The 14,752-nt window shown below is 43.3% G+C and overlaps 1 long non-coding RNA gene across 1 annotated transcript; it reads right to left on the minus strand.

Annotated features, from left to right (window-relative positions):
- Positions 1 to 877: 877 nt before the first annotated feature.
- Positions 878 to 3,638, minus strand: LOC124678990. Its single transcript, XR_006994739.1, has 3 exons — positions 3,565 to 3,638; positions 3,136 to 3,198; positions 878 to 927 (listed from the first exon to the last, which is right to left on the minus strand). It is a non-coding gene; the product is annotated as an uncharacterized LOC124678990 (long non-coding RNA).
- Between the last annotated feature and the right edge of the window lie 11,114 nt (positions 3,639 to 14,752).

The following is a 14,752-nucleotide window of genomic DNA, read 5'->3' on the forward strand; positions in this document are numbered from 1 at the left end:
ACGTTTTATCATTAGGCAGGTCAGGTGGTGGGTTCAAATCCCTAACTGAACCAACCTCTTCAAACCCAATTTGAGGAGGCAACTCCAAAACAGGTCTCTCTTGACAGATAAAACAGTACCCTCTTTGACAACACTATACAAACAACATCGGACATTTATACCAACAAATCAAAGGGACCAAGAACGAAAAATTCCAATAAGTTTCTCTTCAGTTCACAGATACTCCAGCCTACAGGGAGAAAACTTCATGGTACAAGGAGTCGAGAACGAAAAATCAACACAATTTTCCAATTTGGCACAACACTTACAAGTACGGTAAGCATAACAGGACGCTGGTGTTCCAAGAAAAGGACTATGGAACATATATGCATTAAGGAATGTGTAACTGCAGCTCATAAGAAGTATTTCACCCTGTTATCTCTTCTCATGGCACAGTAGACAGGCTGGGCCTCATCATCTATTTTAGAACAGAGGTAGTACAATATATACTCCTACCTGCTCACCAGAAACCACACGAATTGGTTCGATCTTTATATAAAAGTATTTTCCGCTCGAAGAAATTTTCTGAGTTACTTGGTCATGTACAAACCAAGTTGATCCATATTAAGAGAAGGAAAAAATAACAAAAGATATATCGAATACACTTAAGCGTTGACGCCATCTAAGCAATAAAGTTTGCCAACCCCTAAAGTATGCTACGAATTTTACTCCACCGTAAGAGAAACTTATGAATCTAGATCAGTGCATAATATTTTCATTGTGAATAATCATTACTTTTAGTTGACAAATTTCTTCAACAAATGCAGGCCAACCTTGGGAATTGGCTCTTGAAGAACTGATTCAACCACATCAACCATTGCGTGAGGAAATTCTTCATGTCCAATACCAATTGTTGTAAATCCTCGGTCCGTTGGGATACGAATTCACCTGTGAAATAGAAGTAGGGTATTATGGATGCCTAAAGTAAGATCCAAAATGTTCGGTCTTTCATGGTTCCTTAAAAATTAGTTGGAAAACTGAAAGACCAAAGAATACTCCTACATAATTATCATTGCTATGGCTTCCAAAATATACAATGTAACTAAACCCGGAGCAAACCTAGAGTGAAAAGGTCAAAAACACAACAGCGCAGCACCTGCAAGAGTGGACAACAATGTATATAGATGTCAAAATGAGACAACTAAGAATGAAGTTCATAGCTAAGGAGCACAAACGAATAACCAGCAGCAAAAAACATAGAACTACAGATGCCATGTAGTCTTTGAACTACAGATAAAAAAATGGGAAAGAACACTTTTATTAGGATGATGAGAAACATCATGATGTTTTACTAAGGTCTTTGTAACCAGCACTTTCATTTCAAGGTAAACATGTGGTATAGAGCAAATAGTTCAATCTATGTAAATCATCACTGAGTATATATATGAGAAACACATGAAAGTGCTTTTAGTATACAAACCACTGAAAAGAAACTTTGAAATATTTTCTTTTCAATTCATATTTATTTGCAGAGGAGCCTACATAAGAACAAAACTGAATGACAACATAGACTACACAAAAAGAGTGAAAACCCACACCAACTGCTCCAGCTGCATCTAGCGGAAGCCCCGGTGCGGCGTTCCATTGGTACATAAATTGCCCTTTCATTCCTTTTCTGCTTCTAGGAATCACTCTGTCCGTACTGATGTCAAAGCTCTTTGATGTTCCATACAAGGATAATGCATATCGAACTCCAGAGCTCAAATTTGTGAGAACTATTCCAAGAAACTGACAATAGCCGATCACAGAAACTACATAACAATTTGTGAAAGCACACATCAAACTCTTGAAGAAATTGAAGCTAAGTCGTTTGCCCATGAATGAGGAGATAAATAGATTGAAAAATATTTTGCAATCATGTCTACATGTTATAACTAACTGGGAGCCAACTATTATGCTAAATAAAAATTCAATCAGTGAGTCTGAGGCATCTGAAACATGCACAAAAATAGATTTTTGGTAATGAAAACTAATCGGCATTGGTTTGATTGGCTCGCATGCTATTTCTTAAGCAGGTTTACAAATAGTATTTCTGAATATACTATATTGCCTTTTGTTGGCATTCACAAAGAGCATTTCCAAACTTTGCAAATTTCTTTTATTGGCATCGTTTTAACTACTCCCTCTGTTTTTATTTATATTGCGTTCTAGAATATGCCAAAGTCAATAGTAGCAAACTTTGACCAAAAAATAATAAAAGATATAAAAATATTTAATATTAATATATATAATATAAATATAACGATTCAAGTACAATAGATATTATATTCACAAGCCAGGATTAAATCATCACCACCAGAAACATAGCAGAAAGAACATAGACAAGCCAAGTCTTTTTTTCATAGACATAGATACGTTCATAACAAGGAGACCGTGGTGTTAGACGAGAAACTTACAAAATCTTGCTCCTGACAGAGCCATGTAGGCTAATGTGAAGCACATACTTACTACTAATAATAAGAGCACAGGAGCGTTGAACCAGGAATTTACACATGTCTCTTTCCTGGCCAAGCACATCACACGATGAAGCAAAGTGCATTAGTAAGTAACTGGCAATAGAGTGAACCAAAAGTAGGTGCATAGAGCTAATGTCACCGAAGGGTAGAACCGCCATCCACAGGAGATGCACAACAGGACTATTGCACCATGTAACTGGTTCATATGTACATGACCACTACAAAAGGGAGGGACATGACCCTCTCAAATCTCACAGTAGTAGACAACAGCGACCAAACAACTACGAAAGGCTTCCATCGCCTAGAGGTATCACTTCTGAGAATGGAACCATGAAGCAATAAGAGGTAAATCCTAGTTGCAACACACAGATGGGAAGCAGCACAAATTAACATATACCAAACTATTGATTTATCTCTCATTGTTCTGGTGGCCAGTGTGACACACTGGAATGTGTTGTATACAATGAAGCGAGATAATTTTCAGGAAATAGACATGTGCTCTAATTAACTACAAGTGTAGATAATTAGCCAGAAATCTAAGATCATAGTTGCTGGTGAATCACCCAAACAATCTAGAGACACGAAGGGACTGGAACAATCGGCGAAAGGAGCGCATGCAGATAAATTTAAAGGATTATACCTGTCTCTAGGTCAGGCCTTCTTCTTGCCCATTCCATCCGCCGGAGTCCGCTGCTGGTTGCACCTATGGGCAATCAATAATAAACCTTAATCAACACATGTCAGGAAAAAGGATTGCACGGACCCACCACAACAAAGATTGAGCAAGCAGTACAAATAGCTCAAGACGCATAGCTTTGTAGAACCAAGGACTTGTGCAACCAACAAGTCAAAAACCGTGTAGATTCATCTCATACCTAAGCGGTTACAGAAACAAACGAGGAAGACTAATGTAGGAAATATAACCGCGGACAGAAAGATTGAATGTGCCATAGGCAATCTAGAAAAAATCAAGACCAAGAGCCTCATAAAACAACCACATGATTGTAGGTCACACCCTTTCTATAATTAGAAGATGAACATCAAACACTACGGTGAATGGAAGACGAACATGGTTGATGGTTTGTCCATCAAAGGAGCAGCGGACGGGGCAGGCGAAGAATCTGGAGCATCAGACACAGCCAAACGAAGCTGGCGTAGGGGAAAAAAACAGTAAGAAAAAGACAGCCAATGGAAAACAGGACCATACATTGCAAAAACATACATAACCTCGCCTCTTCATAGTGGAACTTGAGGAGGCAGGTCTTCAACGGCTCCCACAGCCTGTTCGGCCGACGATTCCGTGAACATGGCCCTCTTGACCCGTGAGCCGATCCCATCCTTACTATCGCTGCACAACATACGGGAGGATATTAATCAATCAATGAAAGCAACCATGCACATAACTGAAGTAACACACAAAATTCTTGCACACACCTAGGTCTAGGACATTTCGCAACCAATTGCGGTGTCTGCAGGAGCAGCATTTTAGAGCCAACCTATTTACAAAACCCAACATAAGAAGTTGGATACTGATGTAAATAAAGACACCTAAGCACAAAAAGGAAGTGGGGATCGCGGGTCGCGGCAAAGCAATATAAGCATTCATATAACGTAACAGGAAATAGCAGCTCGTTGTACCAAACAACCGAGCACTGCTGGAGCCAGCGCAGATTGTTACTATGGTAATCTATGCTACCATACTTCACGCGCCTATTCTTTTCTTCCTAACACTATACAATACAAGTCGGTGCTGGACTCCAAGGCTGGATTCGACCAAACTGCATTTCCTGCTCAAAAGTGGAGCAGCTTAGGACTATTATTCACTATCGCAAGGATGGGTGGGTTAACATTGTAATGGCACATACCCTATGTTTCACCCAAGTATTAGTACAACACGGGCTACCCGAAACTCGAAGTAGGTACAAAAACAGAAACAAGGACCCGCAAATAATAATAATGAGGAGGACAACCATGTGCCAAATTACAACAGCAAAACGGAATAGCACATATAACAAAATAATATTCCTTGCTTGTTATAGGCATTCTCTGTAACCTACATAGATAATTCAATAACATGTGAAGTTATCCTGCGTGGACATGCGGATACTAAATACAAAATACCACCTTCTGTCTACCGAGAGACCAGGAGTACCGCACCTTTCATGTTATGTCAGCACATCATATGTTCTAGGACGGCTAGCTAATGAATGAGATCCTCTCGTAATCCCCAATGTACATATTTGCGACAGTCCAGATTTTGTGCTATAAACGTAGGAAAATGGAAAGCTCAAAGAAGCTGACTGGCGCGAGCGCACCCTAAAAGAGTAGCAAGATATCTAAACCGACACCAACCCTCAGATAGCAATCGACTGTTTTAAGCTTCACCACGCGACACAAAGAAGGCTGCTGCAACTCTATAAACAAGACAACTAATACCCACGATTTCGAGATTAAGACTACGGTTTATCGCAATAAATAACCACTACAAGGGCCAGCGGGAATCAAATACTCACCGTAGAAGTAAGCATGCCAGAAGAAGCAGAGCATCCAAAATATCAGTGGCAGCGGCTGCAGAGGTGGCATGAGTAGACAGGAGAATCTGAGCCAAAGCCGGACCATCGGTACCTACAGGAACACCTTTACCTCTAATTCTCTGCAAATATAGCTTCGAGCAATCTGGACCTTCTGTAACATACTTGAACAAGTACTTCATCACTTGAGCTTTGTTGCACCACTCAACATCCATCATGTGGTCCTGGAATTTTTTAAACATGGCAAACTTATAAGGTACGATCCACTGGTTATTCAGCCATTTGCCATTTGCAAACCCAGAGAGCGCACTTTTATCAAAAACAGTAGCAATATCCTTCAGTAACAAAAAGAAAATGCATGTAAACACAAGAGATAAGCAAGTATTGATACCAAACGGGCAGGGATCGGTACCTAAGAATCAAGGAGTCCCAGCAATACGTCGCAGACAGTTCCAGCAACAGCTCACAAACAGCAAATAATCTGGAGCACACAACAATTGCGAAGAAAATATCACAGCTGTAGATGGCTCAACAGGGAAAATGCACAAGGTAAAAAAGCTACTACACGTAGGCAAGAGCAAAGCAAGACCAGAGGAAACTATACTCACCTAAAGCAAGACCAGAGAAAAGTAAACTCACCTATGTAGACAACAACAAAATTCCACCTATAAATGCAGTTATATATAATCAATGAGAAACTAAGGTCATCTTTGAAAGCACAATGATCCAAAATAATAGTTGTGGCTTTTTAGATTGTAAAGCGGGTGCACAAGCTCCTTCAGTGTTTTCCCTAGTCTTGCAATCGAAGTACAGAAGCATCATCCCAAGACAAGATAAAATTTGTAGGTAGGTTCCAGAGTGAGTGCACAAGTTCCCTCAGTGTCTTCCCTTGTGCTTACCATCGAGAAGTCCCTTGTTTTGTTTCTTAGCAGGGCATTCATTTATGCTTATTAAATATCTGAAAGATTTAGTCTATCAATTATAAGAAGTTAGTTCTAATAGCAACAAAATGAATGTATTAGAGAGGCAAATGAGTTTCTATTCTTAGCAGAAGTGCAACACTATTAGTCCGTTTTGTCTAGTAAAGAAGCACAAACAAAATTGCATGCTGGAAACAAAATTATCTTCTATTATTGGGGAATGAAACATGTACAGTTACGATGGTGTGGCTAAAAATATTATAGAGCTCTTTCGTTGGCTAATTACAATTACGTTGGAAGTGGGGTTCATCTCATCTGGTATGAAGTGCTCCAATCTACCCTTGCGCACACACACTCACAGTTTGCTGGCTCTACCGGTACACCCTTACACGCCCACTTCCAGCTGCACCGATACATAGGAGAATAGAACAGAGCACACTCACCAGGGATGGAACCGAACAGCAGTCCAACGAAAGCAGCCGCTGGAACCCGAGGCGGCAATCCCAGCAAGGCAACAACCTGCGACGGTGGAAAATAAATCTGAAAGAAACCGTGGCAGGGGTAAGCTTTGAGGATACAGAAAGGTAAACGAGCATGGCAAGAGGAAGAAGAAGAACAAGGAATCAAGACAGGATCAAGAAAAATACCCAAATCCAGGCAGAGGAACAAGAGGACGGAGTGAGAGAATAAATAATTGCAGGCAACGGGGATCGGGGAGCGAAAAAGGTAACCAAATCAACGACCCTGAACGAGCAGCACGAGCTCAACCAAACCCTAATCAATGGGAGGCGGCACCCTGGCACGGGACAGAGAATAATCAAGAGGAGGGAAAAGAGGCCCAGCAGCTCACCTCAACCAAACCAAACCCTAATCAACGGGAGGCGGCACCCTGACACATGATGAAGAAGAATCAAGAGGAGGGGAAAAGAGCCCAGGCAAGCTCACATCAACCAAATCGACGGAAGAACGGCGCCATGGAGTAACACTAGCGACCGCCGACGGCGCGGAGCAGTCAGCAGACACAGGCGACGGCGGATCCGCGGCGCATCCACGGCCGATGTACGGCGCGGCGACCAGGCGGGCAAGGAAGAGAGGACGGCGACGACAGAGCAAAAGACCCGAGGGTCATGAGGCGACGGCGCGCGTGGGTATGGTGCCTCGCACAGTGAGAGCTCGTCCCGTGGGCTAATGGCGCACCGCCACCGAGCAGCCCGCACCGACCACCGACTGAAATGACCAAACCACCCCTATCTATCTCGGGCGGAGAAGATATTTTCCGCGGCTGGTGCGACGCCAGCGCAACCTAAAAACGAGCCCAGCGACTGACGCGCGGGTCCTTACGACCGTGGAGCCCACACACACATGCGGGTAGACTATGGCCATTCCATGTCTTTCTCTAGCACTAGGGGCGGGCGGTAAAAACCTTGGGCGCGGTCCGCAGCCAATCAGAAGCCACGCCATGTCCAGAAACGAACGGCTGAGGTGCAATGTTTGATAGGTACTGTAAAGATCCGACGGTCCACCTGCTTTAACCGCTGTGAGACCCCCATGGGGTGGCATCAATTATACCTTTAGATTTGCACACCAGCGCACACGGAACTGCCCGGCCGCAATCTCTAGATCCTCTGATGCTCAATCAATCGTCCCGGCAACGTCGAGTTATGAAGGGATCTTGGCGTGCGAGCCACGATGAAACACGAGCCTTGCTTCTCTCTCGCGAGTCCTTGTCGTGGCCAAAAGGCTCCGCACTGCACCGTCGCTTTGGCAATTATCCCCTTGACGAATTTACAGCACGCAATGGACCGGGCAGTTTTAGATATCTATGTCGCGCATCCGGCAATGTTGCCTCCTGAAGACTAGAGAGTTGATGGGTGGGATCTTCTGCCGATTTGAATTCCTGGACTGAATCTCCAGCAGGCCTGATGAAGGCTGGTGACCTGAGCTGCTGCTTGCACGCATGCGACGAGGTGCTCAGCTGCCGCCGAAATACCTCAATGTTGCATGTCGTCTGACTATGGCGACGAGCACTACGGCTGCCATGAGAATGCCAGACGAGAACGACTAGAGAACGGCGTGGGACATGGACAGTGAACTCGCCTTGGCATGGAGGCTTCAGGGCGAGCTGCAGTTGCGTTCCAGGCTTGTCTGCGGTGACTCATCTCGGCAGCCATGGCGAGGAGGGGCCACAGCGGCGGGGATGGAGTTGGAGTGGCGGTGCTGGACGTCGGACGAGGCAAAGTTGTGGATGGTTGTTGTGGCTGGGACGGTGGACTTTACTGGTTTCATAGCAGAAGAACGAAGTCCTGCGGTTGTTAGTTTTTTTTTAATAATCTTATAATGGACTAGGACAATGCCCGCGCGTTGCTGCGAGAGAGCAAAATATTATAATTTCATAATAGAAAATAAAACATTGCTCTAGAAACATGCACAAATAAGCGAGACCAGTCAAAGGAGACCATGAGACACCTTGTCATGGGTTTGTACTTCTTAACTATACTAACCAAAGTATTCGATAGACGATGTCTGCATTCTTCACAACCGGAACAACAAAGAAAATAAATTAGTCCGAGCACTTGATCAACTGAGCTCTCACGGGCGTATGAACGGACAGGTAGAGAGCTTACAGCAAACAATTGACACCTGATTGATTCAGCTCTCAAAGTAGTGTTGGCCGTGGCTTTCGACGGCAGACCTGAAACTGATGAGAAATATTTCTTTTATCTTCAGGGATCCAATCTTCGCCCGAAGAAACAGCTCAGCAACTGACAGGGAGCACTGGCTCAGCCATCCTCGGATCGACTCAATCCGCGCTACTTGCTCGCCTCCGTCGTGGTGACCGCAACCGAGGAGGCTTGCACGGGCGCGGGGCCGCCTTGTTGACGGTCGCCAAGGGCCGCTTATTCTCCAACTGCATCTGCTGACATGCGCGCTACTCGTGTCTCACCATCAGGGCTTCCATCAGCTGGCCTGCATTTGGACCTGAGTTTAATTATCGAAAAAAATAAAACTTGGAGCTGGCTTAGATACTGAATGGCCTCGTCAATCATGGATGAATGCAAACACTAACCCCTGAATTTCCAGCCCAAACACAGAACCAATGCCACGCCTGCCTTGCTCCACGGCTTAAGCAGAGCAACACAACACGCAAACCCACACAGCCCCTATATCTTTTACAGTTCAAGCTGCTTGTCGTGCTCATTGTCAGAGGACAAGCACCATCTTTGTTCCTTTTTGGTGCTAGACCCACGGCTGTGTGGAGACCGGAGAAACGGTATGAACTGCAGCCATCTAGACATGCAGGGGCATGTTCCACGGCCGGAATCTCTCGTTTCTTCATGTGGACCTCGCGCCTCTCGCCGATCAGGTGCACACGACGGGGCCAACGGCCATGCCGACGACCCGCCAAGGTCACAATGCTGCCGCCCGCCGCTTGACATCTTCATATGCTTGTCATCTAATCCTCTCCTCGTTCTATTCTTCCCCCATCTTCACCTCTTCAACCGCTCATCCCCAAAACCTTAGTTCTGTTAACGTCTCCTACCAGCCCACACCTGGATGCACATGTAACAGTTAACAATACTACAAGAGATGATAGTAGTAGGAGGATGTGTGACTTCTGCAGTGATGTGCGGATTCCTGCCTGGACTGCTTCAAAATATTCTCTGTGAGTCCAAATCGCATCTTGATCTTTTTCCAATCGATGTAGCATGGACTGAACCTCAATTCAAATCTTGATTGGATCTTTGTTTTCTTTCGATTGATTTTACCGCGGATTGAACTTTGCGAATACAGCGTGGAGAACGCCAGGAAGGAACTTGCCGTCGCAGTTCAGCAAGCGCTTGATCTGGCTCAAGGCATGATGGGTTCCGAGATGACTCGGGGGCGCGAAATCCCCGAGCCCTTTGCATCGATCTGAGCCCAGCTGCTGCCGGCGACCGCCCAACTCGACGATCCCCCGATTTCTCCTACAGCATCCACCGGTGGCGAACAACCCGACGGAATTGAAGAGTCAATGCCGCCACCTGCACTGCTCTGCCCTGCTTCGCCCCGATAAAGCTCTAGTTGCATCTTTGCCGACAAAGTCTCCTGCCCCGACCAGTGCAGACACTGGGAGACATCCAGGTTTAGCGAGTGTTTCGAGGGTGAGCCCTCCCGTTCCTCACGCCGGAGGAGGGCTGCAGCGCCGGTCGCCGGGGATCGAGCGGATGGAAGCTTAATTATATCGAATCTAGGTTTGTTTCGTCTGTGTTATCTCGGCGGCTGACTATTTATGAGGGTCAAACCGATAGAGCTGGGGCGTGTCACGGTCGCGTGGATAAAATTGGGCCAGGCCCAAGGAAACGACGAAGCAAGAAACATACCGACGACAGCATCTCGGCTCGGAGAACAAACGTGAACGAACCGGTACTGTGGCATTACTGCAGTATTATGCGATTTGATGGGAGGGTAAAACGGTCCAACGAAAAGTTGGACGAAAATTTTGGCAGAAATCTTAGCTCCTTTATTATTATATATATATATAGAATAGATTTCTTAGCGTACATGTCGTCTAAACTCCTGCAGCTGATAGATTTCTTTGTTTCGACAATAACCTCATGGATTTATTCACTTCACATTGTACACGTATACTGTTGGTTTGCTATATTTTACAGAGAAATCAACAAAAAATACGTAAGGTTCGGTGACATATGTGAATCCCAAACAACATCATCTTCTTGCTCAGCATAAGGCTTCCTCCCGTAACTCATGTACACAACAAATAAACATCACTTATTTCTCCCATTTAATATTAGGTCCGTTGTCCTTTTGTTGTTCTTAATTTAAACAAACCCAAAACTTTCTTTGTGTAATCAACCAAAGTCGTCTCAATTCATCCTTATTTTTTCTTTATTTTACATGTATGACAGGTGATGTTCACATACTACAAAACTATGTTGTGCCGGTGGTACTGTACATGATGAAGACCATAAATTAGGAGCTGCACAACTAGATAACTTTGGATCTCATTGTACCTAAAATTTACCTTTAACTTCGCCACTGCCGACAGGTTGGGCACTGACGATTTGGTAGTTTTTTAGATGTGAATTTCTAGATTGGTGGACAAACATGATTCATCTTGTACTCGAGGATGAATTCACAACAATCTGGCAACTGTCTCAACATTATGGAATTTCTTTCTCCCGGTGCAACGCACGGACATTTTTGCTAGTATGAGCCTAAAGAAGAATATCAAACTCTTGTAATTGGATCCATATCAATACAATTCAAGGTAACATGATTGATTTGAGGTTTATTTTCTTCTTATGCTATGTAAAATTTATTTGGTGGCAAGACTTGATCAACCTTGTTAACAAATACTTTTTATATGCATAGAGGAGGTAAACAACATCTCTTTCTTCCTCCACTTGCTCTAGTTGCTGTAGCACTTTTATTTTGCAAAGTTCCTTAGTTATTTAGAGATTTCAAAAATTTTACTGGCCAGTAATAATAAACTTAATACCCAGAAATGTGCATTTTTCAAAGTTTTCAAAAATTCACAAAAATTGTACCGTTGGTCCTATTTTTCGACAAGGCACCTGGGAGCACCTGGGGATGACCAGTGGGGCACCCCAGGGTGGCACCCCATAGGCTGGCGCGGCCAGCAAGGGTGGTGCGCCACCCTGGTGTGTGGGTCCCCCTTTGCCCCATTTCAGCATCTCTTCCTCCCATTCTCTTCTCTCTCCGAAAAAACTCGCACCAGGTTCCTCTCACTCGTGTTTTTGCTCAAGAGCTCCAGATTTCTCGATCTCTTTGCTCAGCCCAGATTTCTGTCTGAAATTTGGCACATTTGCTTTTCGGTATGTGACTCCTTCGATTATCCAAGTAGAATTTTGTTTGGTGGAGTATATCTTGCATATTTTGCTGCTGTAGGTAACATGTTTAGTGAGCTTGCATGCTTGTTCTAAGTGGTAGAAACTAGTTTTGATGCATGATTAGTACTCTAGCAAGTTCCTATGGTAGTTTCCCTCAATTATATGTCACCAAATCAAGTTTTATATTGTTCGTTGAAAAATTTCAGAAAATGGAAGGGAGTAGGCACCAACTTAACCAACAAGAATTGGAGGTGCAACAGGTCATGAGAGTTCACCGGGAAGAAGGAGTATATCCTACTTACTATCCGTGCGTGGATTTTATGAGAAGTGCAGGGATCCTGCAGGATGTTCAAAGTTTAATCTCTCGTGCAGGGTTGGATGATTTTGTTGATGGCGAACCATGCCAATATGCAAAACTGACTATGTCAATAGTGCAGGATTTTAAATTCAATTGGTCACGATCTAACCCCATGGTCCAATACAAAATTTATAATAAAACTGTCAACTTGCCATTCAATGATTTTTGTGCAGCAATCAGAGTGCCGCAGTGGGGATCATGCGAGAAGATAAAGGGATCGCCGCAAGAGTTCTTGGACCTGTTCAAGATGATTTGTCATGGAAGAAGCTTCTCAGAGGATGGTGGTAAAATTAGCAGCATTCATTTCCCAGCTATTCGTTACTTTGCTTATTTCATTACCAAGTGCGTTCTAGCAAGAAAGAATGGAAGTAAAATATCTATCCAGGATCTAGCCTTTCTAGCTGCTGCATTACAAGGTAATAGGACTTATAACCTGGGTGCTTTGATAGACAACAGACTTGCTACTAACCGTGAGAAGGGAGGAATTTGTGGAGGTCTCATCGCCTCTCGCTTATTAGCTATGCATAATGTAGAACCTCACCATCTTGATATTCAACTCCCCATAGAGAAACTTGACATAGTCTCCATGATTAAGCATGAATTTGTTTCTGATTCGTCTAATTTGAGCAACCTGTCTTACAGAATAACATTTTATAATAAATCTTGGACACTAACTAAGAAAACTGAAAAATTAGTAGGATTGCCTGCACCTGCTCTGTTTAACCTTGATTCCAGGGAGGATTGGTCAATCACGGAAGGTGAACTGAAGGCATACATAGAGAGAGATGGCCATCGTGCAAGAGGCAACACGGAGGAGGCCGAGGAACACCTCGATTCATCATCAGATGCAGCAAGTTCTTCGCATCAACAAGTTGGGCATGAGGAGCCTCCACGCTTTTCTTCTGCATCGGTGCCTTATTATGACTACTCCATGTACGATCCACCGGCATGGAACCCAGACCCTCGATGGGATTGATCTCCACTTAGGCAAAAGCCTAAGCTTGGGGGGAGGTATACCGGCATCACTCATTCTTTGCATATTATGGTTGCTGGATACTTGTACATACTTGTTTAGTTCCTTTGAGTGGTTTTCTAATGAGAGGGAGATGATATTTGGGGAAGTGCTGCCTGAAAACAGATTCTGGACTGTTACTAGAAAAATTCGTGCGCACAGCCAGAACGTTATTTTGAGCTGCCAATTTTTTTGCATGTTCCCCAGGTTGTTATCTAACTTTCATTAGTTGAACACTTTTCGATCTGAGCAACGGAAGATTTTTGTAAAAATCGATTTCTGTACTGCTGTCAGGTTTTGGCAGATTTCTGTCATCCTGCTTTTATGTGTTTCTTTTAGTTTTCATTTTCTTGTTCTTGCTTTGTTTCTTTCCTAAAACACAAAAATACCAAAAATATTTCTGTTGTTTCTCTTTGCCACTTGTTTACTTTAGTTTCTTGCATTTGTTCCGCTTTATTTGCTATTGCTAGTTTGCTATAAGAAAACCCAAAAAGATTTTGCTTTGTTTGCTTGTTTTCTTTTGTTCTTGTTTCCAAATTCGAAAACACCAAAAATATTTGCTGTTCTTCTTTGGTTTTGTAAAGTTATTTATGAGTTCAATGGTCTTCGGTGGCTGGAGCGTGGTTTTCATTCCATATTATTCAAGCTACACAAGTGAAAAAGCAATAATGACGATCTACGACAATCTGATTGTGGTGAGAGGCTGGTAAGAACTCTATTTGTTTTCATTTTTGTACATATACTCATCCATGTGAGCATGCTTAGTTGGTTCATGTGAGGTATATGTCATTTAAGAAAGTCTAGTAGTTCATGATCTCTCATGTTTAGCTCCAATTTATTAATATGAGTAGCATGTCATGGATGTTTGCTTGCATTGTTTTATTCATAGATAGGTATGATATTGTGGTATCCTCCTCTGAATAATTCGTTTGAATTAACTTGGCACATGCTCACGCATGCATATGACTGAACAAGAGTCAATTAAGCCTCAATGATTTACATTGCTTCAGAGTTCTGCTATCATTTTTATGCCTCAGTTAATTTATTTTGCCGCAAGCATGATTATGACGATTACTTGCTCTCTTGATTTGTCGCTCCCTAGTCTTTTGCTAGCCTTCACTTGTACTCGAGCGGGAACGCTGCTCGTGCCTCCAAACACATGAAAACCAAGTTATTCCAGAGTGTCCACCATAAATACCTATGCATGGCATTTCAAACCATTCCAAGTAAATTCTCATGCGCTACCTTTAAACCTTCAAAATGCTTCTCAATTTGTGTTAACGTTTCATAGCTCATGAAGAAGTATGTGGTGTTTAACTTTCAACCTTGTCATTTACTCTTGACGGATTTTCATATGGACTAGTGGCACATCCGCTTATCCAATAATTTTGCAAAAAGAGCTGGCAACGGGGTTCCCAGCCCCAATTAATCAACTTCATTAATAATTCTCTTCACATGTTTTGCTCTATTCATCGGTAAGCAACTTAATTTTGCAAATAGACACTCCTCCATGGTATGTGATTGATGGAAGGCACCCGAGGATTCGGTTAGCCATGGCTTGTGTAAGCAAAGGTTGGGGGGAGT

The sequence above is a fragment of the Lolium rigidum genome, chromosome 7, assembly GCF_022539505.1.
Source record: "Lolium rigidum isolate FL_2022 chromosome 7, APGP_CSIRO_Lrig_0.1, whole genome shotgun sequence".
Taxonomy (NCBI): Eukaryota; Viridiplantae; Streptophyta; class Magnoliopsida; order Poales; family Poaceae; genus Lolium; species Lolium rigidum.